Raw genomic sequence first — 25,134 nt, forward strand, 5'->3', positions numbered from 1 at the left:
GTGTAAACAGATAAAATGCTGATGTGCACCAAAACAGTTTAGGGAAAAAAAGCAAGCAAAATCTGCATGGAAACTGCCAAAAAAAGCACACACCACCGAGTACACAAATACTAATAGACAAAGATAGCATTGCTGGCAAACACTGGTGAAGTGAAGGCAAGGAAAAAGCAAAATGATGATGAAAAATTCAAAGGCCGGCCTGAATGGATGGAGAAAACAAGCCATTTACCACATGATATCTACTGCTACCTAGAGGGAGAGTCATTTGACCCACTTCAGGATGCCTGTTTTATTCTATTATGTGGCTGCTGCTGCCCAGTGATAAAACCTCAGAGATACTGATTTTCTCCTGATGCGGCTTTCTGACTTGGCTCAATTGCCCACATTGTCATTCTGTGGCCCTCCAGATGAGACTGAAGGATTGGAGAGACTGCACGATGCATTTCAGTTCAAATCACAGGCTGAGCTACAGTGCGCAGCAGTAATTTGGGCAGTGTCTACACTCTTTTCTCTTCTCCTTTCTTCCTCTTCATCCTTCCATAATTTTTTTGTTATCCATCAACATAGTCTCAGATGACAATGCAGGCTCAGTGAAATGTCACACATGTGATGTGATGGGTGGGATTCAACTCCAGAGTACGACATCTAAATACATGAGACACCTAAGTGTATCTATGTGAAGGACGTTTCTGAATTTCCTGTATTCTCAGTGGCTCCCTGGCAATGGAGCCCAGCAAGGGAAGCAGCTGACCAGCCAACAGGGATGCCATTCAATTGCCTTAACATAGGCAGGTAGGACCACTTGAGTTGCCTGAGGACATCTGAGATATCTGGATGCCCATGGAGACATGTCAGTAGAGATGGACAACTTGATGCAGGAACTACAGGAGATTTCTGTCCATCTGCAGTGGCAGCTAGAGGCCAGGCGACATAGCCTGTGACATTTAAAATGGTACTCAAGGACATTTTAATCAGTTTTCAGGCAGATGAATCCTGTCTGTAGATATCTACCTTCAGGTGACCTCAGTTGCTCTCTAGCTTTTGCTGACAGCATTGATTAGCACCTTGATTCAGTTGCTCACACACAGAGATCAAGTGCCATTGTAAACTCACTAAGACACCCAAATGTCTGGATGGAGTGGGCAGCCGTGGCACAGGACCCAGGGGAAACTCTCATGCTTCTCAAATAGCAATAGAGACCATGAAAAGTGTCCCATGTCATCTCAAATAGCATTTGCTGCTTCTGGGTGGGCAACCAAAAGGAGCCCTGATCTCCACTGACTATAATGGGAGATTAGACAACTACAGCATTCAAAGGTGCCTGCTGATACTTATCTAAATTTAGGAGTCTTAATTTGCAGCTGAATTTCATGCCATTAACGTCATGCTTAAGCATTACACAGATGCAAACATCTACCTCTACAATCATTTCCTACACAAGGGCTGAATGCTAGCACTAAACCCTTCTTAGAAAAACTTAAGGATTTTTACAGGGATGGAGCATGTTAGTCTAATATCAGAAGAATACCCTTCTCAAAACAGAACAGTTCAAGAGAATCACACACTTTCCATTTGGCATGACAGAAAATGAATGACCAGATTTGTAGAAATGTTCAGTACCACAGACCCTATAATGTTTAATAATCTGATGGTGCTTAGGACTCCAGGTGAAGAAGAGGCAAAGCAAATAAAATCACAAGAATCTGGCTATTATACAAATAGTTAAGACCCCTCTGCTAGAGCATCAGTGTATGGGTTCGTATCAAAATTGTATTAAACATCTCCATGCAGCTACAGAATGCATATGTAAGCATAAGATTGACAAAAACATGTCAAAAGCATAAGATTGACAAAAACATGTCAAAAGACCTTTATTCAGAAAAAATGTTCTTTTCCCTTCATGAATATTTTAAAAAAACTGTTCACTTCCCCATAATTTTTACCCATTAAAATTTTATGTTTCTGTAAGCAGTTAGGTATGCAGGGAGCTTCTGGCCCAATTCTGTTCTCAACTGCTCTCACATAATAACTGAAAAATTCCCTCTGTGGAATTATGTGCAACTCTAGTTTTTTTTTTATTTAATGCAACATTAACATATCTACATGCTAAATATTAAATCTGCATTACAGTCAACTGTTTGCCCAACCAATCTACACAGTGAAAAATAAATAACAAAACCTTTTATTATCCAACTAAACAGAGCAGCAAATTTTATTAAGTTACAAGAAAATGCAGAGACCTTAGGAAAAAACACAGAAACATTCTTGCTGCAAAAGGTTTCCAGGAATTTCAGAAATTGTAAGTCAAGTCATGGTCTTCTTTTTTCAGGCTATTCTGCTTTCGTCTTTAATACTGGTGTGCTGCTATGAAAAAATAGTCAAGTACCCTATGGTTAGTGCTAAGCATTAGTTACTATTTTGTGAAAGTAAGTTGAAACTTAAATGTCAGTCTTCAGTGGAAATCTGCTGAGATTTAGTCTCTTCCTAGAGTAAATCTATTACACTTCAGTAAATAGATGAGATATAAATAAAGTAGGAGCTCTGCAGAGTTTAAAATAGGAATTGCCGCTGTATTAGCAAGCTCACAGTTAACAATGCTACTTAGAAGTATTTGTTTTAAAGTCTCAGCAGGCATATCCTGATGCCTATTGTGTAAAACCATCTGCTGAACAGGCAGAATCGATCTCTGAGCATGTCCAGCTTGGTTTGTAAATTTACCTACTGTGACTAAGTACATAATTCATTATTAAAAACAGTCAGACCTGATCTTTCCTGAGGGTAAACTAATGTTTCTCATCATCCTTTAAAAAAAGGAAGAGATAAGGAATACGTAAGGCATTTAAATAAGATTCATTATTTGAAAGGTTTACTCCCATGGCCTGAATCAACATGCAAATGTGGGCTTCCAATCATCTTCACAAGATAATTATAATTCATAATTGGCACTTCTAAAGCGTTTTCACAGACCTGCGTAAATATTGACTAATTAGCCAGGCAAGAATCCTGTGGGGTAGGTGAGCAAGAGCACCAACCTCCTTCCATATTTGAGCAGAGAGATTAAAAAAAAAAAAAAAAAAAAAAAAAAAAAAAAAAAAAAAAAAAAAGCACCTTGCACGCGCAATGGTCTGAGAAGATGGGGGGTTTCCAGTCTCATGCTCTTGCCCATCCTGTGTTGCTCCTACGTGCTAGCTGGACTGGAGCAGGTGAGTTGTTTTAGCAGATCCCTGGAAACAGTGGCCAGACCTCAGTTAATTACCTAAGCTCCCCTTAAACAGAACGTTTAGTTGTTCAAATGTCAAAATAAAACCTGAGGATTTGATGCAAGTACTTATGGTATTTACATGAGGACTGTACCCTGTTTTGCTTTCCAATCTCAGGAACATTTGGCCAGTTATGTAATACATAATTATGGCTTATTACCAGAAACAAAATATTACATGGGTACCTGTCAGTAAACATTAGAAACAGAGTTCTACATGTGTAGTGTGAGATTCCTTAACTTAAAATTCTGTGAAAAATCTTATTATCCACCGTGTACCCACAAGGAAGGGTGAAGGAAGCACAGAAGTCCAGTTAGAGCCCCCAAGTGTCCACGCTTCATTGTGTAATAAAACACTAAGGCAACCTAAATGTCATTAGTCCGTAAGAAGGGTCTAAAAAGAGTCAGAGTGAAAACCCTTAGAGGCCACAATACCTAGAAAGTCAAATATACCACTGAATATTGCCTCCATTAAATCCAGCTCTTCAATTTAATTGCCCTTAGGAAAGAACGATTAGTCATTAGTGTTTCAGGTTTTCTGGTTTAAAACAGTAAACACTAATGATGGCTTTATTCCAGAGCTTTGTCATTAATCACCCTATTCAGGATGACAAACGGGTCTTTTCTAAATAATTGTATTATCACAAGCTTACAATGTATACAATAAACACAATATGAATCATTTTTATTTGGTGTAATCCTGCTTTGTCTATTGAAGCCATTGGTTATATGTTGTGTCTAATTTCAGCTACAATCTCTTTAGGGCAAAGATTGTGTCCCTGTGGTTTTGTAAAGCCCTACTCACAGCTGTAATGGCATATAAATTAAATAAATAAGGAGAAATCGCAGACTGTGGGAATTTATTCTCAGTTTATCAGATATTCACACATGAGGATGAAAATATATTTTAAAGGATTTCATTAAGATAATATTTCCCAGAGATCTGGTTCACTTATTTTTTTGAGATATTGGGAGATATTGGGAGATGCTTTTTAATTTAACTGTAGCAACTAACCAGATAAAAATAATAACAGGAAAAATCAAATTAGCGTGGTGACTGGTTGAATACTAAATCCAGTGTTATTCTACACGGAAGCTCCTTCTTCAGTCTGCTTCTGCGTGTAACTGCTTCCAAGACAAGTGGTTTTCCATCCCCAGTAATGAACATTAACATGTTGGTATTTTAACTACTGCATTAGTTATCTGTCCTGAGCAATGTTAGACAAAACAAGTAGTAGAGCAATAGTAGAACTAGATGCTCTAGTGAGCAAAATTTATCCAGAAAAGCCAAAACCAAAGGAAGACATATTAAGCTGAGACAACTCAGGCTGCAATATGACAAAAGGTAGGGCAAGAAGGGCCTTTGTGCTCAAAAGGTTTATATTGGCGGAAAGAAGGGAGAATCAGGCAAATTTTCTACAAAATTTGGCTCACTTCTGTGGCAGTTTCACAATCACTTTAAGCTTGAACAAATTGATAATGCCCCCAAAACAAGTGCCCCTGTCCCCCATGGTGGCCATTCCCGGCCACTTGGTCCTTTTCTCACGCAACCCTCAGCTCACATTACTTCCAATGCTTGTGAACTGAATCAGACGATCAGCTGTGGGTCAGGGCTAACCCAAAAGGGCTGTTAGCTTTAACACAGATAAACCCTGATCCAGTCCACTGTGGGGCTGCCCAACGGCTTTTGCCAGCTCAGGGGAGAAGCAGGCTCTCTGATAAAGCTCCATATACTACACTTTCTTTGCATACACAAAGGTCTTTAAGTATTAAAAAAAAAAAATCAATTTTTATCTTTAAATAGAAATATCCTCCTGAAAACAAGTGGTCAGCTGGTGCTGAGGTTTTGACAAGTAGCTCAAAGGACCTCAAGAGACTGCCATGCTCTCACACCTGGAGTTGGGAAGCTACAGAAAAGACAGGAATACTTTGGTCTTCAAGAATAACGGATGATGCCTACAGTAAGACTCTTGTTTCAGGTGCACTGTTCATGTAGAGCAACTAAAATGCAGCAATACCAGTAAAATGAGCTGGCTGTGTAATTGGAAAATGCTAATTGTCCTGGCTAGTTGGTTCTGCTGTTAGAGGCTAGCAACTCCCCGCGGATGTCAGGTGAGGAGTATGGTCCCTGTGGCCAGATCGCGAAGGCTGAACGAACCCGAAGGAAGACCCTTCAAGTCGCTGAGCCCAGCAAGGCACTTCAAACTCATCATTTTTTTCACTGTTGTCTTTCTTCTTGGTTAACAAAACTAAGACCTGTAAAGGAAACAGCATATGATGGCAAGTCTTCACAATAGGTTGCAAGTGCATCTGTTTGCACAGAGTTAATAATTTGTCCTAAAATGGCCATTCACCCTCTAAAGACATTAGCCTGTAATAGCAGCCGCTCATCCTCTGAGTGCAGGCAAGTGCTGGGAAGAGGTGCTGAGAGGCTTTGTCCTGGAATTACAAGCCACTGTTTTAAACGTTATGTGAGGAAATTATTTTAATTGCCCATACCCAGTCTGGACTGAAACGCTTCTGCTCCCTACACCGGTAGGAGCAGTGAAAATTTCTTTCTCTAGTCAGGATGTTGTTTGAGAAGAACGCATACATACTTGAATGTCTGTAAAGCTTTGCCATAAAATGAAATAAAACAACAACAACAAAAAGCTTTACAAAATATTACCTAGTAGTGCTAGTTTTTGACCATAAAGCCTTACAAACCGAGATCAGATTTCTGGCAACTACTAGCACTGAAGGGAGCAAGAACTGTTATTTCTGAGATAAACATTTCAGTTCAAATGTCACAGACCATAATAAAGGCATTCACAGTTGGCCCTTGGATTTAAAGAAAACAAAAAAAGACTTGCAGCTTTAAGAAGGTTGGTGGTGATCACAGTGCTAATGACCATGAGAGAAACACAAGATTTTTTTAAGCATCATTATCTTGTGGCCTTGAGTGCTAATCAAAACAAGCACTATAATGCCTACTTTAATGGGGTTTGTCTCAGTAATGCTACTAAATAGAACAAACTACATTAAACCCAGACAAGCTACAAAGAGATTAAATGGCAAAACAATACAGTGAAAATCTAAAGATTCTTTTAATCTACTATTAACTGAGCTATCATCCATGGTATTCAGAGTTAACTGCAGTGCTGTAATCCATTTGTTGAATTTTAGAATTAAAATAGGAATGTTGCTGTCTTCTGTTCACAAAAACAGATTAAATAAGGCCCAAATTAACCTCCAGAACTGCTGGTTTGGCAAATACTGTAAAACAGAATAGGCTGCGTAGCTATTTCTTCTCTGAAAATAAGAAAAATCCCTCCCCTATAATTTTTTCTTAATGTAAATAGAGGGAATCTGTCCTCACCCAGGGAGTCCTGCACTTAAACTGAGCCTCAGTGTGACACAAAGGGACATCCCTGCAGCCTAAGGACCTCAGCCCCTTCCTCACAGACGCTAACTGATCTCAGCAGGCTTCGGATGATCCTCTTAATATTTATGGGAATGGGCACCAAATGCCAGGGAGCTTAATTCATCACCATCATTCCCTTCTGTTTTGTTCACTTGGTGTGATTTATCTTTCCTCTGGATATACTGGCCCAATGCACAGCCATGCTGATTTTCTTGACCTTGATACCCTGGAAATTCACCTACAGTTGCATCCCTCAGAAGCAATTAAATAGGTTTTCTGTTGCATGTTTTGCTGTACCTTTCGCTTTGAGATGGCAGGATCCACAACAATGAGAAGGAATGCAGATTATAGGCCTTTTGGCTGACATGTTTCTGCAGAAATAGGTGACAATATATGAATAAAATGACAGTCAAGGCATACAGATAGTGATACTTTTATGTTCATTTAGAGACAAGAGTGAAATGCTTGCAAGAATTCAGTCTTGGGAAGATGGATTAGCTCTTTGTCCATGGTATACACGAAACACAGGACCACGCACCCTATCTTGGTTAAATTTTCAAGAAAGGTGTTTAAAAACTGAAGCTGTAATACACGTAAGAACATATAATTCATTCTGAAATAAATAGGATCCCCCCAGTATTATAGAGCAAAAATTCCTATGGTTTATACTGCTTTGTAAAATAGTTGCTCTCCTGCACTCAAGGGACTACTAAAGGTCAGTGTGGTTGAGTATACATGATTTATAAAGTACTCTGGAATGAGAGGTGCTGTGCAAATGTAAAATATTATTAGAGAATACTCTACTTAATTGAGATACCCTGAAATGAAATTGGCTGCTCCACAAGAGCAGATCTAGGAAGCTAATTTAGTCTAATGATAGCAGATTGTCTATGACTACTGACAGACAGCATAGGTATAAATACTGCGCGTAGACAGATTTACCCAATGCTAAAAGTTAATGTTTTTTGCTTGGGATAGGTTATATGCAGATTTGAATTTGAAGCCTGTGTTACACAGAAATGACTAAGCAGACAAAAATCACAGGCTACACTATACCACAGTGAAAACATGGCTTTTGAAGGCCAACTGCAGGCATGTAGGCTCCCATGTATGCCATCCACCTTCCATACAAATGCTGCTTTACAGAAATAAGTTCTCAGACATGTGCCAAAGACGCTTGGGACACTGTGGTCCTCGTGCTTTGGAAAGCTAACCTCAGATTGTGCTTTCAGGTTCAAAATACATGCTGTATTCATTGCTGGTTTTGATGGAGGCTTCCAAATTCCCCTCACAGATTTGGCTCTCGAGATTTGTTCACTTACAGTTATATCCAAAGAGGCTTCTTAAAAACCATGTCTTATCTAACTGACTGACTGTGAATGAGCTGGACTGGGCTAGCAGTCTCTCTCCCTCTCACACACACAGTTTATGGCTTGGACGGGAAGCATAAATTATGCTTTCACCCACTTTTTGGGACGGATTCCAACTTCCCTCTTTCTTCTGACCACAATGGTCTATACTTTAACACTGCAATAAATAATCAATTTCAAGTTGATTTTGAACTATTTTAACAGCTGGGGCAATGGCATTATTATTTCACTTTACCATAAATGGAAATATTCCCATTCACTCACCCACCCAAAGACATATATTTGCAGAACATGTTCTGAATTCTTTTCAAAACACAGGCCAAAAGATCTCAACAGCACAATATGTTCCCCTTCATATTATTATTTCCACGCTCACAGATTCTTTCATCTAATTCCCTTTCTCCCTGAAGTTTACAGTGTCATTCCAAAGGTTTTTCAACTGTACTTCTCTTCCCTCCTCTTAAATTCCCTATTTTCCATCCACTATCATAACCCCTTCTCTACATACTGCTGTTTTCTTTTAGAAGAGCAGTAGTATGCATTTCAGTGCTACAAACTATTCTGATGATATCTCTTTCTCCCTTGCTAAAACAAGCAGTTTTAGATCCTTTTTTTTTTTTTTTTAATGCAATACAGGACTTGAGCAGTATGAGCTCCCTATTCCTAAAGGGAAAAAATTGAGTTCTTTGTTATTTAAGTGAATCCATGCTTTCCCACAAAAATTGATATATCAGTCTGGGAGGCAAAGGAGGTTTGGATGATCTATAATCCAGACAATAGTTACATGAGGTTATTACATAAAACATTTCATTTGTTAGCAACAGAAATTTTATTCAGGGATAATGAGAAAGTTCTTCTCATCCACACAAAACTATTCTCATCCATACAAAAAAGGCTCTTAATTTCCACTGTACTGAAAAAAAAAAAAAGCCAATGTATTTTTCTCTCCACTGATAAAGTATTTGGTTTCTTCTACTTGCTTTGGATATTTTTTACTCTTAAAAAGAAATGTTCATTTGTCTACGGCTAAATTGCAGTAATAATAGCAGATGATGACACTCAGGCTATGTTATTCATGATTAATCTGTGCTCCAACTGAAAGCATTTATCATGGGGGACTACTCTTCCCTTTTCTCTTTTTCCTGTGTTTCTACTTCTCCCTCGTTAACAAGAAGAATGACAAATCAATACAGCTTTTTAACCTAGGGATTGACATTTTTAAGCTCTGAGGCTAATGTGCAAACATAAGCTTCCAGCTGTTAGAATGAAGTAGCTGCAAAGGTAAGGCAGATGCCAATATATTACCCATTTTAGGTAATATTAACAAAAATCAACTTAAAAAATCTCTCTCAGCTATTCCAGTAACAAAACCTTCTGTCTTGGAAATTTATACAGACCTGTGCCTACAGGAATAAGATGTCTCTAATTCATTTCTCATGAACCATGGAGGTCAGGCAAATCCTCTGTATCATTTCTTCCTGTTCTGGCATTAACCACCTACTGAGCAGAGCATACAGCCAATGAAATAATCTCCAGATTGTTGTCTACTTAGAATTTGAAAAAAATGGGCAAAAGCCAGTTAGGGTCTACCCTTCTTGGCATTTACACTCTGATAAAGATGAGTGGTATCTGAAGGATTCTGTATGCTGTACTATAGCACTGTTCTTCAGGACCTTATTCAGCACTAAAATTAAACCTCTTCTCTGTTTTCTATCAACTAGCAATTCTCCACCTTCATGAGAAAGATAAAAAGGCCACAGGACTTTTTTCTTTTTAATACACTATGGTCTTAACATTCACACAATAGTAACCAATGTTTCTAATTCATTTTCAAGTGTCCCCCTCAGTTTCTCAGTGGCTCTATCTTGTGATTTCACTGGCATCTTGCAATTGCTTACAACCACTTCTGTGCCTCGGGTATGAGCACCACCCTTAAAGGGCTGTCCTCAAGCACCTACGAATCCCACCTAGGCAGAGCTAATGAGTAACTGCTCCGGGCTTCCCCAAGAACTCTGTTTTCCTTTGAATCAACCAACCAAAAAACCCCATAGCAAATCTGTGAATGAAATAAGGCACTTCAGGAAGACCCGGAAAGTCCTTCCTTCTAGAGTTAATACAGCAGCGACTTCTGATTGCCTTGTGTCAGGCACATTTGTATTTGCAATTCATTTCACACCAGACAATTCATTAACCACTCTATTCTGATTACTGGAATGTGTGAACACAATTTTGTACCTCATTTATACAGGGTCACTCTTGGGTCAGCTAGTTTGACTGTGACAGGTTTTTCCCATATTAAAGGCAAAATCGTGTTTACATTTGGTTAGTTAAAATATTTACATTGCACATTCAACTGATGCATTTTTCCAGTGACAGGGCTTTCTGTGGTATTTCCTCTTGCACCTACTGTACAGCGGAAACAGATGATTAAGATGAATATTCTGGGTGTCTCTAAACAAGCAGCATAGCTGTACTATACTAACACTGATGGACCTTTGTAGTATCCATGCAGTCTGCATGATCTGTCTAGCATTGCATTACAGCATGAAAGCCTATCTTTTAGGACCCCAAATCACAACTAACGCATCTGCCTTGAAAAGCCACACATTTTCCAGTCGTCATATTTCAAATAGATTCTTCCACTGTTGTTCATTTGTTTGTTCACTCCGTGCATGAGGTAGATTAAAACATTCCACATGTACGTACCAGGAGAGGAGGCAAGACCGATGCTGTTTTCTTAGCATCAACTTGCCTGCAGGAAAAAATCTCAAGCATACGGTGTCTGAAAGCGGGCAAGGAAGGTGGGGGCTGCTACTGAGCAAGGCAGAAACTCCCTGCCAGTCTCCTGCTTGGCAGTGCTAAAAAAGCCAAATTCTCTCCAGAATGAGAGGACAAAGAGCCACTACACTGAAGGCAGACAGCACTTTGGAAGAGAGGAGAAAATCTAGAAAAGATGCAAATAGAGAGTTGAGAAGAAAAGGTAAAGCTGGTAAGGGAAAGCTGCAAAATGATGGTATTCCTGGGAATCAGAAAACACACTGGACTCTCTTTTTTTTTTTAAGTTAACACTTAAAAGCTGAATATATTACAGTGATTGATGCTGCCGAGAGACCTGCCGCATGAAGAGGTACACAGGGCTCACAGCATGGCCCTCTCCCCTAAGAAACTGGGGCCAACAGGAAAAAAAGTAGGCTTATAAAACTTTACATGACAGTAAATTTCAGTGCCATTTAAGAATGATTACCGTCTCCACAATAAACAGTTAATTTGGGTCACATATGCATTACTACGGAAGAATAAAGAATAAATATGCAAATCTTTTCGAAAACCAAACAGATTCAGCGTGAAATAATTTCTCACACGGGAACGCAGTAACAATGCAAAATTAGAGAGAAGAACTTAAAAATCCGGACTCTCGGGAAGTGTACTTCTTACCTCACAGCAATGTTCACCCAGGTCTTCATACAGCTTTTCCCAAAGGGGAAGCAAAAGCTTCTGTGCTGAAAAATGAAGTATTGGTTTTAAGAAGTTACCACAATGTTTATGCCTGTGCTTACGTACATGACAAACTCAGCTGCATCTTTCTGTTTACAAATACATATACAAAAGATGAAAGTTGATTATGTAAGCAAAAGCTCTCTATTTTAAATTGACCCTGCCTGCTTAGTGCCATATACTCCAGAGGAAAAGGGTTATAAAAGTCACTGTCTAAACTAGCCATGCAGCACTTAGCAAATGAACTCTAAGCAGAGTAGTTTTATGTGTGGGAGACATATTCATTCCACTTTTTTAAACTAACAGACTGAATGAAACTATGTAAGTCTTTGCCAATTAAAACACAGCAGTGAAAACAAAATAGCAAGCTCTCCACCAGTCTAAGCTAGCATATTCACAGTAACAAATGACCAATTTTGATTAAACTTAAAACCACATTTATCCACTTAAACTTTTATTTCCTGATTTGAGTGCCTCTCGTGAAGCTTCCACTGGAAAAAAATGGGTGTGAATTGCAAATCGTTTAATTATTCTGCTTCCATTTTTTGTGTTTGTGCAGACAAGCTCTAATTCGGGATTTCCACACTCGCTGGTCCCTAACAAACACGAGAAACTCGGTCAGATGCACAGAAGCTAATCTCGGGCCTCGCTGCTCTCTCTTCTAGAGGTAATGGCCTTAAAAACCCCGCATTTGATAGATAAAAAACTATACAAGCCTAAATATGCTTATTATTATCTTAAAATGTCCTCCTTTCTCACAGTCGGTGTTGCCTGGAAGGTCCCTCCGCAGTGCGAAGGGCCGGGAGCTCCCCCTGCCCTCTGACGCGCTGCAGACGGCCCCACCGAAACGCAGAGGTTATCACCCAAAAGGCAGGACGCAGAGCCCAGGCTCCTCCCGCCGGCCCCGCTTCACGGCTGCCGCGGTCGAAACACGGGGCTGCGGCCCGCACGGGGCTGAGATTAATATCGTGCAGACACAAGGGTTAGGTACGCTGGTGACGCGGAGAGGTGCCCCCCAAAGTTCAGGTTTTTTGCCCTTTGCTTCTTGAGCCGCCTGAGGGACTTCAAGGCGCCGAGCTGGGCTGTTGCTGCCGCGGCCACCGGGACAAGTTCATCTCCCTGCTCTGCTGCGCCTCCCAAAACCTCTTCAGCAAACATCCACAGCCAAACCAGAGGCCGCCAGCGATGGACCCGGCAGCCCCCAAGCGCTGGCTCCCCAGTTTTCCCGTCCTCCGCAGCAGAGGCGGGCGCAGGACGCGCACAAAGCTCGGGACGGCACAGCAGAGCGACCTGCCTGGCTGATGGCGAGAGACTCGCAGGCTCCCCACAGGCCCACGCTGCGTCTGACACAAGCCCACCACCAAGCAGCCCACTGCGTTTTGCAAGGATTAGCAGGGCTTACACGCGTGCGCGAAGGGGATGACACAAATCCCTGGGCTGGCGGCCAGGAGAAGCCCAGGTACTGCATTTCGAGCGAGTAGTTAGCAACCTCACAGTTTCCTATGGAAAAAATGTTATTTCCTTCGACTACCCTACTTGCTGGCCCCCATTGACAATTATCTGGTGGATACACAGCCTGCAGCGCCCAGCCCTCGGCTGGTCAGCTAGCAAACCCTACTGTTTTTGGCAGACGGATGTCCAGTGTGATAGGCAACGGCTGCCGCTGTCACTAGCAGGATGTTTTCCAGAGTTTCTCGTATAAGGCAGCGTGTTTATTCTTCGAAACAGTTGCTCCCTAAAGATTAAAACCAAACAGTAGCACAAAAGCTGTGTGTGTCCGCTGGGATTGGTACATGCCATCAGGCAAACAGGAGGTACTAGCTATGTTCTTCCGAATTACACGCAACAAACTGTGCTGCTACATAACGCCCGCTGGCAGGAAAGAGCAAGACCCAGCAATGCACAAATGACACTCTCCTCTTTTCTATTCCCCTCTTCAAAAAACAAAAAACAAACCCTTCTTTCAAAAGAAACCATTTGTAATACGATGTACTCCAAATTGGGGGCGTCCAACCTGTTAAGGGATCTGGCTGGAGCAAAGCACACTCACTGAAAGCCCACCAACTTGGCACAAAATGTGAACCTTCACAAAATGAAGAAATTGCAAAGGTAAGAGCCCTTCACTTTTAAAACCATGTTTATAATCACCCCCAAATGGCAGCACAAACTCTGAAAAACATATTCAACAACTATAAGGGATAGAAAGCAACTAGAACAGCAAAAAAACTGAGGAATTGCTCAGACAAAATCTATCTTTAATTTAAAAGTAGAAAAATTATAACAATAAAAAACCCACTAAAAAGTCATTGGAGTAAGAAAATGGGAGAAATATCTGCACAACAACATAAAATCTTTATAGCACAGTCTGTGTAATCTTAGTGATCACAAAGTGGCTGAAAAAAATTGGTTAATAAATGCAACAATGATTTTTCTGCTGAGGTGTGTGGATTTTTTTTTTTTACCGTGGTATAGAATGTTTTGGAGCACATGGAGTAGCTGCAGGGGTGAGGAACTGTCTCTGGTAATAGGACGTGGTATTTACCTTGCCTAATGGCAACATGTTAATGTATTTCTATTAGCAAAATCCATTTAATATTGCATATACGTAGTAGCTTCTGGCTTAAAAAATACGAAAGCTAGAGAAGGAGAGTAAACGCTCTTTTCTTCCTCTGATGGGAACACATACAGATTTTCTCATTAATGGTAATGTGAGCTAACGACACATAAAGGGGAACAGACAAACTTCAATAACCCTCAGCTGCAGCAAGATGCCTGCTATGAAGCCACTATTTGTTCTAAAGTCTCCATTCTTCTCCAGAATACTGCAGACTTCAGAACTTCTGGTCTTACTGTATCCGTTTCAATTAATAACTGAACAGCAGCAATAACTAACACGCTCCTAGAAAGATAAAAAAGATTACCTTCAATTAACAAGGATTCTTCATCCAGGACCACGCTTCTATTCTACAGAAGACCCCACGGAAAGCTATTAGCGGCACATTTTGAAACTCCTTCTTCTAGTTACTCCAGTTGTAGGAATTTGTAGATGCTTGTCCTCTGCTACTTTCCGATTCTGTATGCGCGGCACAGATCTCTACCTTATTTGGCTGCCAAGCCTATTGCAGCAAGCAAACAATGCCTGCTCTGTCAGGGCCGAGCATGAACAGTATCACAAAGACACTCTAATGTACAGCCCTGCACTTTTTCTTCTTCTTGGAGTAGCCTGAGGAGAACCGATGGGAGAAAAATGCTTACGTATTTTTGATTAGCCAACGCTTCATTATATTAAAAAGGAGTAAGCAAGTGTCAAGACGTTGGAGGCGTTCTCGCATCCCGGGATGAGATGCGGCATACAATAGCGGGAATACTCGCTGCCTTGCTTCACACGTTTGTGCTTCGGATATGGGGGTGGCTGTGCGAGCAAGTATCTGAAATAAGGGAGGAGTTATATGAAATACAATTTATGACTTGAAGCCTTGTCTGCCTTTGAAAGATCAACAACGACAGGCAAAATCTCAGAAAGATGACACAGCAGTGCGTGTTACAACTTCCATCTGCCACTGCCTGCCTTTTGGAGCTCGCTTGGAATTTGCTTCTTTTTGCTGCGGTTTTATTTCTGCAACAGAGGATTGATACTGCGGTTTCTGTCACAAGACTCTGAAATCATACTTCAGACAGCCTCCAAACAAGTTGGCTGTTCACTTCCTCCACATGACATTACCATTTTAATTTGCCAGAAGGCTTAATGATCTTAACGAGCAAGTATTTGATGAGACAATAAATCACATTCTTAGCAGATGTTTACAGCTGTCAATATGAAGAGAGGAGGATGGCAGGATTTTAAATCCCAGTTTTCTCCAAAGCTCCCTTTGGCAAAGAGAGAGACAAACCAGAAATCCTTTTACAATTAGATGCTTGTATTTTTCTTGTTCTGAAAGAAGGACTAGAGTGTGTACTTGGGATATATTTCCTGTAACTTCATGTTTGTTTTCTTTTCTGTCAGAAAATGAAAAATAATCCAGCTCCAGAGAAGTTGTTGATGATCCCTGGTTAAACCAATAGGAATACTACAATTAACTCAAATATTCCCAGGTCAAGCCACACAATACACGGTAGCCGTTTCAAATTTCTTCACATTAATTATAATTCAGATCTTAAAATACTGCAACTGAACAGAGAGGCAAGCAACAATATGTTTTCTTCTAATAACAACTAACAAGAGAGACACAGTCCTAGGGTGCAGCMCAACTGTGAACTCATTCCAGGTCCCAGATGAACTATCACAGCATTACAATAATTTCCCATGCAATTAGTATTAATTGGTGACTTGCTGGCAATCCCACAGGGGCCCTCTCTCATCCTTTAGTAGGTCCTACCAGGCCAGGCTTGAGACTCACGAGCAGGGCCAGGCACGTATCGCTTGGTGCCCAAGTTCCAGTCGCTCATTTTTGTTGTCAAATTTTGGGAAACTGTCAACCTCTATCTTGAGTAACAAATAATCGCAGATAGACTACTTCCAAATTCTTGCATATGAACTTAAACATGAGACAGCAAAATAAGAGGGAGATTTATACACAGAATTCATAAACATTTTTTTAAATAACTTGAACGTTTGAAAGAATTTCACTGAGGCCAAACTTTAACATACTTTTTCAGGAAAATTCAGTGGCAGTGCCAAGTGGATACTAACAGCCAACTAAGACTGTGCATCTCTTATTCAAAATTAAGCTGAGAATGGAGCTGTAGATGAGCAACCACTTCTTCTAATTTTATTCTTTAATAATAGTTCTTAAGGAAAGTTATTCCTTTTACCTATTAATAAACTAAAAAGAGAAATCAAGGTATTTGTCCTATGAATCTTTCCAATTGGACTGAGGCAGGATCAGGATTGCTTAACACCAGCAGAGCCAGACAACTCTGTGGCAATGAAAGAACAGATGTTCTTTGACAGAACATCTTAAAAATCCAAAATATATTTCGGAGAAGCACAGGCATTTAGCTTCCAGGGCCAGCATCACAGCTGACAGATCTCAAATGTGATCTCCTTTACCCTATGGAATTATATAAGTGATCTCAAAAATACATAACCTTCTACACTTTAAAAAAAAAAAGTGCTGAAGCAGTTGTTTAGAGTCATAAAGATGCCCTAAACCAGAGCATTGCATGGAGGCCAGCCTACATGCACAATTCAATAAATAGTAGGGGATGCAATGTCTATCGCTGAAGTACATTAGGAAATGTTTGTTTCTAGAGGCAAGCAGAATTAGTTCAACTAAAACACATCAAGTCTAATCAAGAGCAATGTCCTGTAGGCTAGCTTTATTTCCACTCCCTTTTCTGTTTCTTTGAAGTTTTTAGAACACATGGATCAGTGATCCTTGGCATTACTCTTCTCATACGATTTCCCCCTTTACTGTGCAACGTGTGGGAAATGAAATGCAGCATCAGTAGGCTGTTTAGTGCATAATGCCTAATACATGGTATTCTTTGGGTGGGAGGCAGCTAAAAACAGCAGTGACAGTCACTTGGATTTCAAAGTCGTGAGTCTGGAGCAGAAGAGAGGGCTACAGATTGCCTGTGCCATCTCATTTCATCTCTAAGAGCTTAGCTATCTGCAGCCCTAGATTTTCGTTAGTGGTCATGTCTGCATTTGTCTGTGCAGACAAATCCAGATGCAACAGCAGAAAGTCATAGTGTTTGTGCTGGTAAACAAATGTATAGAGTTATCATTTACATATACATGGTTTATACGACATAGCTTAGCACGTTCTTCCTTGGAGATCCTTCTCTCTCTGTATCTTTGTGATCCTATTTGATTTAGTGTTTTTTGTTTGTTTGTTTGTTTGTTTTTTACAAGTCTTACTGACTTCTTCCATATCTGTGGCATGTAAGGATCAGGACATTGCTTTTTGCCACATGAAATATGAGAGGAAAAGTTTTGCCACATGAAATATGAGAGGAAAAGAAGATGCTTCTCACAATTACTTTAAAGTGCTGAAGAGGACCTTCTCATCTGCACTGGGGTAAATCCACAGTAATTCCATTAATTTCCAGTATCTTTGGACATACACCATCCAACTGCGATCAGAATCTCCCTGTCCTCTATCTCAAACATTGCTGGCTTTCAACGAATATAAAAGCACAAAGATATATTGCTCACAGCAAAAAAGTTTTGTCATTCAATGGAAGAATGCATTAAGAAACCGCAGAATTAAAGTCTGAGAGAATATCTTTAAATCAGATATTTCTTTTAAAATGTGAAGAGAAAAAAACACAATACACACCTTCTTGGGGATAATAAGGTGCAGTATATGTCTTTGGAGTTATAGAGGATTTATCAGAATTTTCAGCATGCTCTTATTTTGATAAATCTGGTCTGATCGCAGTCTTTTAAAACACACACTTTACACCTACAACTAAAGAGACAGAGGGATACCACATACAGTTTTCAGAATATACAAGATCAAGCGTTTCTTTCTCTAATAAAGTATGTCAAGAGTTAGTCACTGAAGTTGAGCACATTCTGAAACCCTGATATCAAATTAAAGATTTACAAATATAAAGCAAACATCTTTAAGCAAATTCTGAATGTCTCTGCCCACACAGATCAGAGTTACACTTGTAAATTACTTCTGTAAATAGGTGTTACATCGAATCTTCAGCTAGTCAAACAAAGAGACGTTGAGCTGGAATCAGGTGATAATGAAGCCATAACCCTAGAGATCTTAGTTAAACTTGGAGTCAGCTGTTAATGAAAACCAATTTGATAACACAGCTTATTCAACACTTTTCTAAATTACATTTTTTTTTCCAGTCAAACTCGTCACCACTATTCCCCCACCTTATTTTTTGTGAGAGAGTTACTTCCACTGACAGTTTTATTGGTAACACTGCACAGCACTGGTAAATTTTTTGGGGCCCTATGTGAAATAACATGTCCACTCTTCCGGCGCTCCATTCAAGACTGCTTACTCTACCCTCCCACCTCTCTGGAAGCTCCCAGCACACATCGGCTCCTCCTGCTTGCCTGAGCCCAGCATGGGCTGCACTGCATGAGGTCCTCTCTGTCCCCTGGAAATCCAGGGCATGAACGCACCATCAAATAGACCAGAATCACGTATTTGGGAGTGCACTGCCTTTTGCTCTGGCATACTGCTGCTGGGAGCTCGTCAGTCTCAGAAAGTGTTTCCAGATCTCCTGTGTGTACTGAAAACTTGCACACCCTAGACAGTGTTCACTGTTAAAGGGGACTACATTTCATATTGAGCTAGCTGTCTTACTGAAGTATTTTACTTGGGTGTAGATGATTTGTGCCTCAACAATCTGTTCTTTACTGGAGGTTCTTGACTAGCTAAGGTGAAGACAGCACCTACACAAGTTACATAAGATTTATCTCCGTTTGGATTTTAATTTGGGATATCTAGCATGAGTTTAAAGCCCCCTCTTTCAGGAGTCAAGTCAAGGCCTTATGAAGATTTCAAGTGTACCAATACATAGAGAGTTTAATATTCTGATTCTGAATTACAAGAATGCAAATCATTGTCTTAAATCTTCTTAATGTAAGTTCATATGCTGATTTACATTATAGTAATTATGAACTACAATACATTCAGAGAAGCATTTATTTTAAGAACACCTGATATTATTTGCAAATGTCTTTCTTCTCTTTCCATCTGACTGATTAGCAGTGACAATGGAACTGAAACTTTCACCTCACTTGATTCCAGTAAACTAGTATTTGTCAAGCATTTGATCCTGGCTCTTTGGTTTCCATTTGTAGTAACTGGAATTGCCAACTGTTTGTTCACCCAAATACTTGACAGATTTGGGATTGCTTAGTCCAGACAAGATCAAGTGTATTCAATCTGCTATGGTCAAGGCTAAATACTTACAAAAGGTTTCCTAATGCCACTTACTAGGACACAGATGGTTACAAATGTGTTTCCCTTGACTTCAGGTTGCCTTCTATTCTTCCCTGCAGCTAGCTAATTTTGATTAAAAATGCAGAAAAAAAAAATCACATCACTAAGATTTCATTTTCCACTCTTCCTAATCTTCAAATATCTCCCATTTATAAAGCCCAACTATTCTAAGATAAGAGCTTTTTAGACCACTACATTTAACAGGCACAAAGTCTTGAAAGACTAGGAATTTTCTTTTCTGTTTGGTTAATCTTCTCCTGCATCTTCCCACTTTTCCTATTTTCTACTCCTGAATTAAATTTCAGGTCAAAGCTCCTTCTGACTCATGACATTCAAATGTGCTTATACTTGGTTAAAAATAGTGCAAAGCCATCCATTTTCCTGTATTGTCACAGCTAACCAGGAGAAACTCTCTTGAATTAGTTGGAAATATGGACAAGATCTGATTATCTAAATCAAATTTCTAAACTATAAAAGTACAAGGGAATCATAATTTTTCTTTTAAGGTCAAATCTGATTAAAGCATGCTGGAGATAATAGGCCAGACTGTAGGATACTAGTGGACAGAAGCTTTCAAAATGGAAGTGACACCATGGTAATTAGCAAAATAGCTACCAGACGATATCAATTTGTGTATTATTCAAGGACTTAATTTTGAGATTATAAATGCTATAGGGAGATACAGAATGATATCCTCCCTGTCATTCCCTGACAAGTTGTGATAAAGCAGCTGAGAAAAAGGATACCGGTGTGTGACAGTGTGCTCCTTTCCCCCCTGCGATGTGCTCTCTCCCCCTCAACCTGACCTCCCTCTAAACAGCATGTATGCAGGAGCTAATTGAGCATGTGCCAACTAAGACCCGTCTAGCATGCAAATATGACTATGAGTCAATCATCTCCCCCCCACACAAATAGGGGGCAGCCCAGAGCCCATGGAGCTCTCCTGCACGGCAGCAGGCTGCACTGCAGAACCTCCCCTTGAGCAGGGACGCCTCTCAAGGTTACTCTTCCAGGTTGAGAGAGATTCCTTACCCATGACAGAGCCTCAGTAAGTGATTAACAGCATGCTGAACTTTTGTGAACTTTGCAAAACTTCACTGAGTTATAYCTCTGATTAATTGTGCACATAATCCCTTAGACATAAACCGTTGACCAAGTCTGGGACTAGGATTGGATCCAGCCGCACCCAAGCTCCTCTCMGAAGGAGTTTAGAAAGCAAGGGGGTCCTTTCTGAACCTTGTGACTCAACGGGAGGGTCTCTGTTGCACATGCATCTGACCCTGTCCTTCATGCAGTAAATAACTGAGTGAACCTTGCCAATCGAACCTCGTTAAATCATTCTTATTTACGATTGAACTTTGTTAAGTCGCTATCTTACCACAATAAACATAGTGCTGCTTCCCTCTTACGAGTGAAGTGCATCACTCCTTTCGCAACATGGTGTCACTACTGTGTCACCAGCCACGACTGTTCTGCGTCCTGCCTCCCGAGGCTGACTTGTATTTTTCTAGGGCTCATGCTGTCAGCCCTCTTTGAATTATCCCAGTTCTTCTGCCAGGAGTGGTGGCATCATACTCAGCAAAAGTGTAACAGATAAAACCATTTGTATTCAGCAAATCACATTATATGAAAAGTAATTATTAAAATGTAATTTCATCTCTACAAGGAAATATTTGCAAACTATACAAGTCCTCTTACCAATGGAGTATTGCCATGTATAAACTGTTGGAAACACATTTAAGTATTGAACCGGTGCTAACAATGCCTATGTCATTCATTTATAACGGTACACCTAAAACCAGGGATCTACCAAAAAAAGAAAAAAAGAAAAGAAAAGAAAAAGTCCTTAGAGAAACTGTTCACTTTGATTTAACTGCAGTGAATTGAGACAGTGTTTAATACTCAAAGGTTCAGTTCAGGAATAACAGGATAGGATATAGACTGTCAGCCAACAGTTCTTGGTCTCTTTGATTACCATCACTACACTCTTGACAGTGAAAACTGGTTTAAACATCAGGAAAAAACAGATGAACAACCTTAAACCACATCAAAATATAAATAGAAGGTTGGCTAATTAGGTCAAATATTTCTTTATGCAACCAAAGCTATTCGTAGTGTTCTTCAAAGTGAAGATATGTCTACTTCATATGAACGAAGCAGACAGAGCTGTCTGCCTGGGCATCTGCTTCACGTGGCACTAGCCTGAAATCTAGGAATACTGCCCAAAATTTGACCTAAGATACACGTACAAGAGAAAAAGCCTAAAGAAGCTCATGGCACCTCAAATATGTAGGGCTCCCAAGGCATATGAATAACAGCTCAGTAACAACTGGGCTTTGTAGGACTTTCCTGCTATTGTTGTGCTGGGATTTTATGCTGTTTATTTGAACCACATATCCCCTGTTTCAGACCTGTAAGAGATCAGTCCTTTAGGTTGTACATATAAGAACGCATTACCGAGATATTGTCCGTAAGTACCTTTTACTCCCTTTGACATACTCACTGCACATAGACTGGTACATACATGGAAGCCTCACCCAACCTTGGTTCAGGAGGCTGGACTGGAAGAATTCAGAAGATTAATAGCCATTAAACAGGAAACATAAAACGGCAAATCTCAAGTGTCTGATAAAGCCAGGCTTAGGCAAGGGGCTGAGAAACTGTACTTTGCTCTGATTTTCAAAAATATTTTAAACTCAATGGAACATCTGAAATAAAGATTTCTCATGTTTTAATGGACCAATAAACCAGAGATGCTCAACTAAAAGGAAAACTCTTTGAAACCTCCCTTTTTTTGTCAAGCTGAATGGAGCTGTTTTAAATATACTTGGAACTATCTAGTGAAGTTTCAGTCCAGAAGCTCTCATCCATGCTTCCAAAAGCCTCTGAAGTGGAATAGTGAACCCCTTTTCCATGTGCTTCCAGAAACAGTAATTAACATGGAAAATGTAAAAATTAAAATAAAACAGACTAATTTCTCCCTTCTTTATCTATCCATAAAGGTTTTGCACACAGCATGGCCATTACATCAGCTTTTTTTTTTTTTTAAATATAATGACAACATCATGAAAACTATCTCAAGCATCTAGAATCAATTATAGCAAGCAAGCAGAGGCCTGGCAATCAGTGTACCTCCACTCTACTAACCTATGATATATGAAAGCCAGTCTCTACAATAAAGACTTTCTATGGTTACCATCAAGTAAGCCTCTGCAGCTCAAGAAACCAGGCAATGCCAAATTGAATAGGCCAGGACAGACCACCACTGATAGGCTTTCATATATCCACATCCCTTTGTTTTAGTGAAGGAATTTTCCAGTTATCTGCTGTTTGTGTGTATTAACCTACTGTTTTTCTCCTGTGCATGAGAGGCAGCAGAGCCCACCCTGATGGGCGAAGAGCACAGGGCACCGTCTCTCTAATCAACGCCCGCAGAACGAGGACTTTGCAGAGTGTCTGTATGCCTCCATCTTTGGAAAATAACCTTTTAAATCACCCAATGGGAATTGGACAAAATGCTAAGGAACCCTGCGGTAAAGAGTGAATTCCAAGAAGCTTTCTTTCTTCTTTGAGTGTAACTTCTGTCAGTTGTACATAACGTTGCTAACACAGCCAACGGGTTAGCAGAAGTTTATACATCACCCCCCAACTCTGCATTGCAAAAAATACACCAGACAAAATAGTATACAGTATGGCCTATGACAACTTATTAAACTGGGAGCGGCATGCAATAGATACTAGCATAAAACCCTAAAACAAAGATCAAAGATGGGACTTGTTTAATCGAGTAATGAGCAAGCTTTGCCAGAATATGTAATTGCAGATCACAGAGGATGACATTAGCCTACCTTTAGGAAAAAATCCTCCTAACCAAATCCTGAAATTCTTGTTCAGTATTTGCATTGAATTCATGGGAATTGCAAGGGCTTCGATACATGTTTTCTCCCACACCACAAAACAGACAGATGGACAGATAGGGATGTGAGAAACAAACATTTTCAGTTAAGCCCAGGGGAAAAGGAAAAAGTAAAGAAGCCCCCACGTACACATACACACATGCATGCACGTACACTCAGAGCCTGGCTTTCACTGAGCTCCCTTTTCCTGCAAGCGGAGAAAGARGCAGTTGGGACCCCCGCGGGGCAGCACAATGCCAAGCACCTCCAGCACATCTGGGAAGGACTTTCTGGAGTGTTATATGCGCTGTCTGAACAGGAAGCAAGTCGGTGGCTTTTTGCCTCCATCACCCTGGCAAATTGAACATGGGCACAGAGACAGAAGTCGCTGTTTTATAGCTGTCAGTTATTGTAACAGCGAAGGTGGCTTTATATAAATAGTTTTTGTTCTACTAAAATTCATCTCCCCTAGCTAGTCTCCCTCCTAACAGTTGTTAATGGATTTCATTACAGGTTTTCTCATTTTTAATGTGCATTCCTCCCTCTGAAAGGAATACACTAGAGCAGCTGCAGCCAGCTGTGAACTTTCCCACAGGGACACTAACTGCTGCCTTTGATAAATCAGTGATGGTCCCACGATGATGAAGAGAATCTTAACTTCCCTTCAAATATGATCGCTTGCTGGTACTGTGGGAATCCAGGCAGTAAAGTGCTACTAAATTTGCAGTCAGAGAGATGAGTGTGTCTTACACAGTGCAAGCAGAAGAACCGTTTAATTTTAAATTAGAGGGGCAGAAGAGAAAAGATTAACTTAATCATGCAGTATGTTTAGGAGAGCACCACCTCCTCTAAAGCATTTCAGGAATAATAGTACAAATGGTACTTGTACCCTCCCTGCCTTTGTGTTTACTGTCTGAGGAGAGGAAACACAAATATTCGCTTTTTCCCATCACTTTAAAAATCAGGTTTTCAAGGTAACTTAGCATCCTCTCCACACTAGATACTAGAAGTCACAGTGAGTCAAAGCCTGAATCTTTACTCAGATAAATCTTCTAGAAATACCACATTGGAGGGGATTCCCTGTGCAATCAGTTCCTATTCCTTGCAACTGGAAGCATCAGAGCCTATAAACCCATTCGTAGAACATAATTTTGTTCCGTGAAAAATGGTTAATCAGGCCCAGAAAAATTAATGAGGAGGGTCTCTCAATTTTCACATTCTTAATTTAATAGGACATAGAGAAAAAAACTTAAATAAGGAGTGGGTTGTTTCATATGTGTAGCCCCTGAAAATTAAAGACATTATGCATGTGAAATACCAGCCATATACAGATCTTTTCTAAGAGATCCTATTAGCACAGAGGTACAACTGTGCTGGAAGATACACTTTCAAAAATCACAGCTCTTGTACACGTCCTCAGAAATCTCCTTGCTTCTTTTTACGAAACTGCCTTTCTTGCCTTTTTTTTTTTTAGTTCAATCTCTCCATTAATTCCTGCTAAAACAAAACATATTTTGCTTGTGTTTGATGAGCTCATGACCAAGAAAAGCTGCCGGATTAAACGGCAGGCAAAACATGTAAAGCTGTTTGGTAGTCATTTAGATGTTTGTTCAGTTAAATAGCAAGCATACAAATTCTTTGCATGAATTTAATGCTGTCAGTCAGCAGAGCAGCTATCACATGCTTTGGCCTTTATGTTGTTTCTTACTGATTATCTGAAAAAATTGCAAATAGTTGCTTTTTTAAAAAAGTACAACATTCTCAGTGCTATTTGTTCTTCTCTACCAAT

The 25,134-nt window shown here is 40.1% G+C and overlaps 1 protein-coding gene across 1 annotated transcript in view; it reads right to left on the bottom strand.

Annotated features, from left to right (window-relative positions):
• PAG1 (phosphoprotein membrane anchor with glycosphingolipid microdomains 1) overlaps positions 1-25,134 on the bottom strand; it is an 85,795-nt gene that overhangs the window by 31,994 nt on the left and 28,667 nt on the right. The window contains exon 2 of the mRNA XM_026081380.1: positions 11,468-11,532. The gene's annotated coding sequence lies outside the window, so the exon portion shown is untranslated. The remainder of the gene's footprint in view (positions 1-11,467; positions 11,533-25,134) is intronic.

Source organism: Apteryx rowi, unplaced genomic scaffold (genome assembly GCF_003343035.1).
Source record: "Apteryx rowi isolate R43461 unplaced genomic scaffold, aptRow1 scaffold_548, whole genome shotgun sequence".
In the NCBI taxonomy this organism is placed as follows: Eukaryota; Metazoa; Chordata; class Aves; order Apterygiformes; family Apterygidae; genus Apteryx; species Apteryx rowi.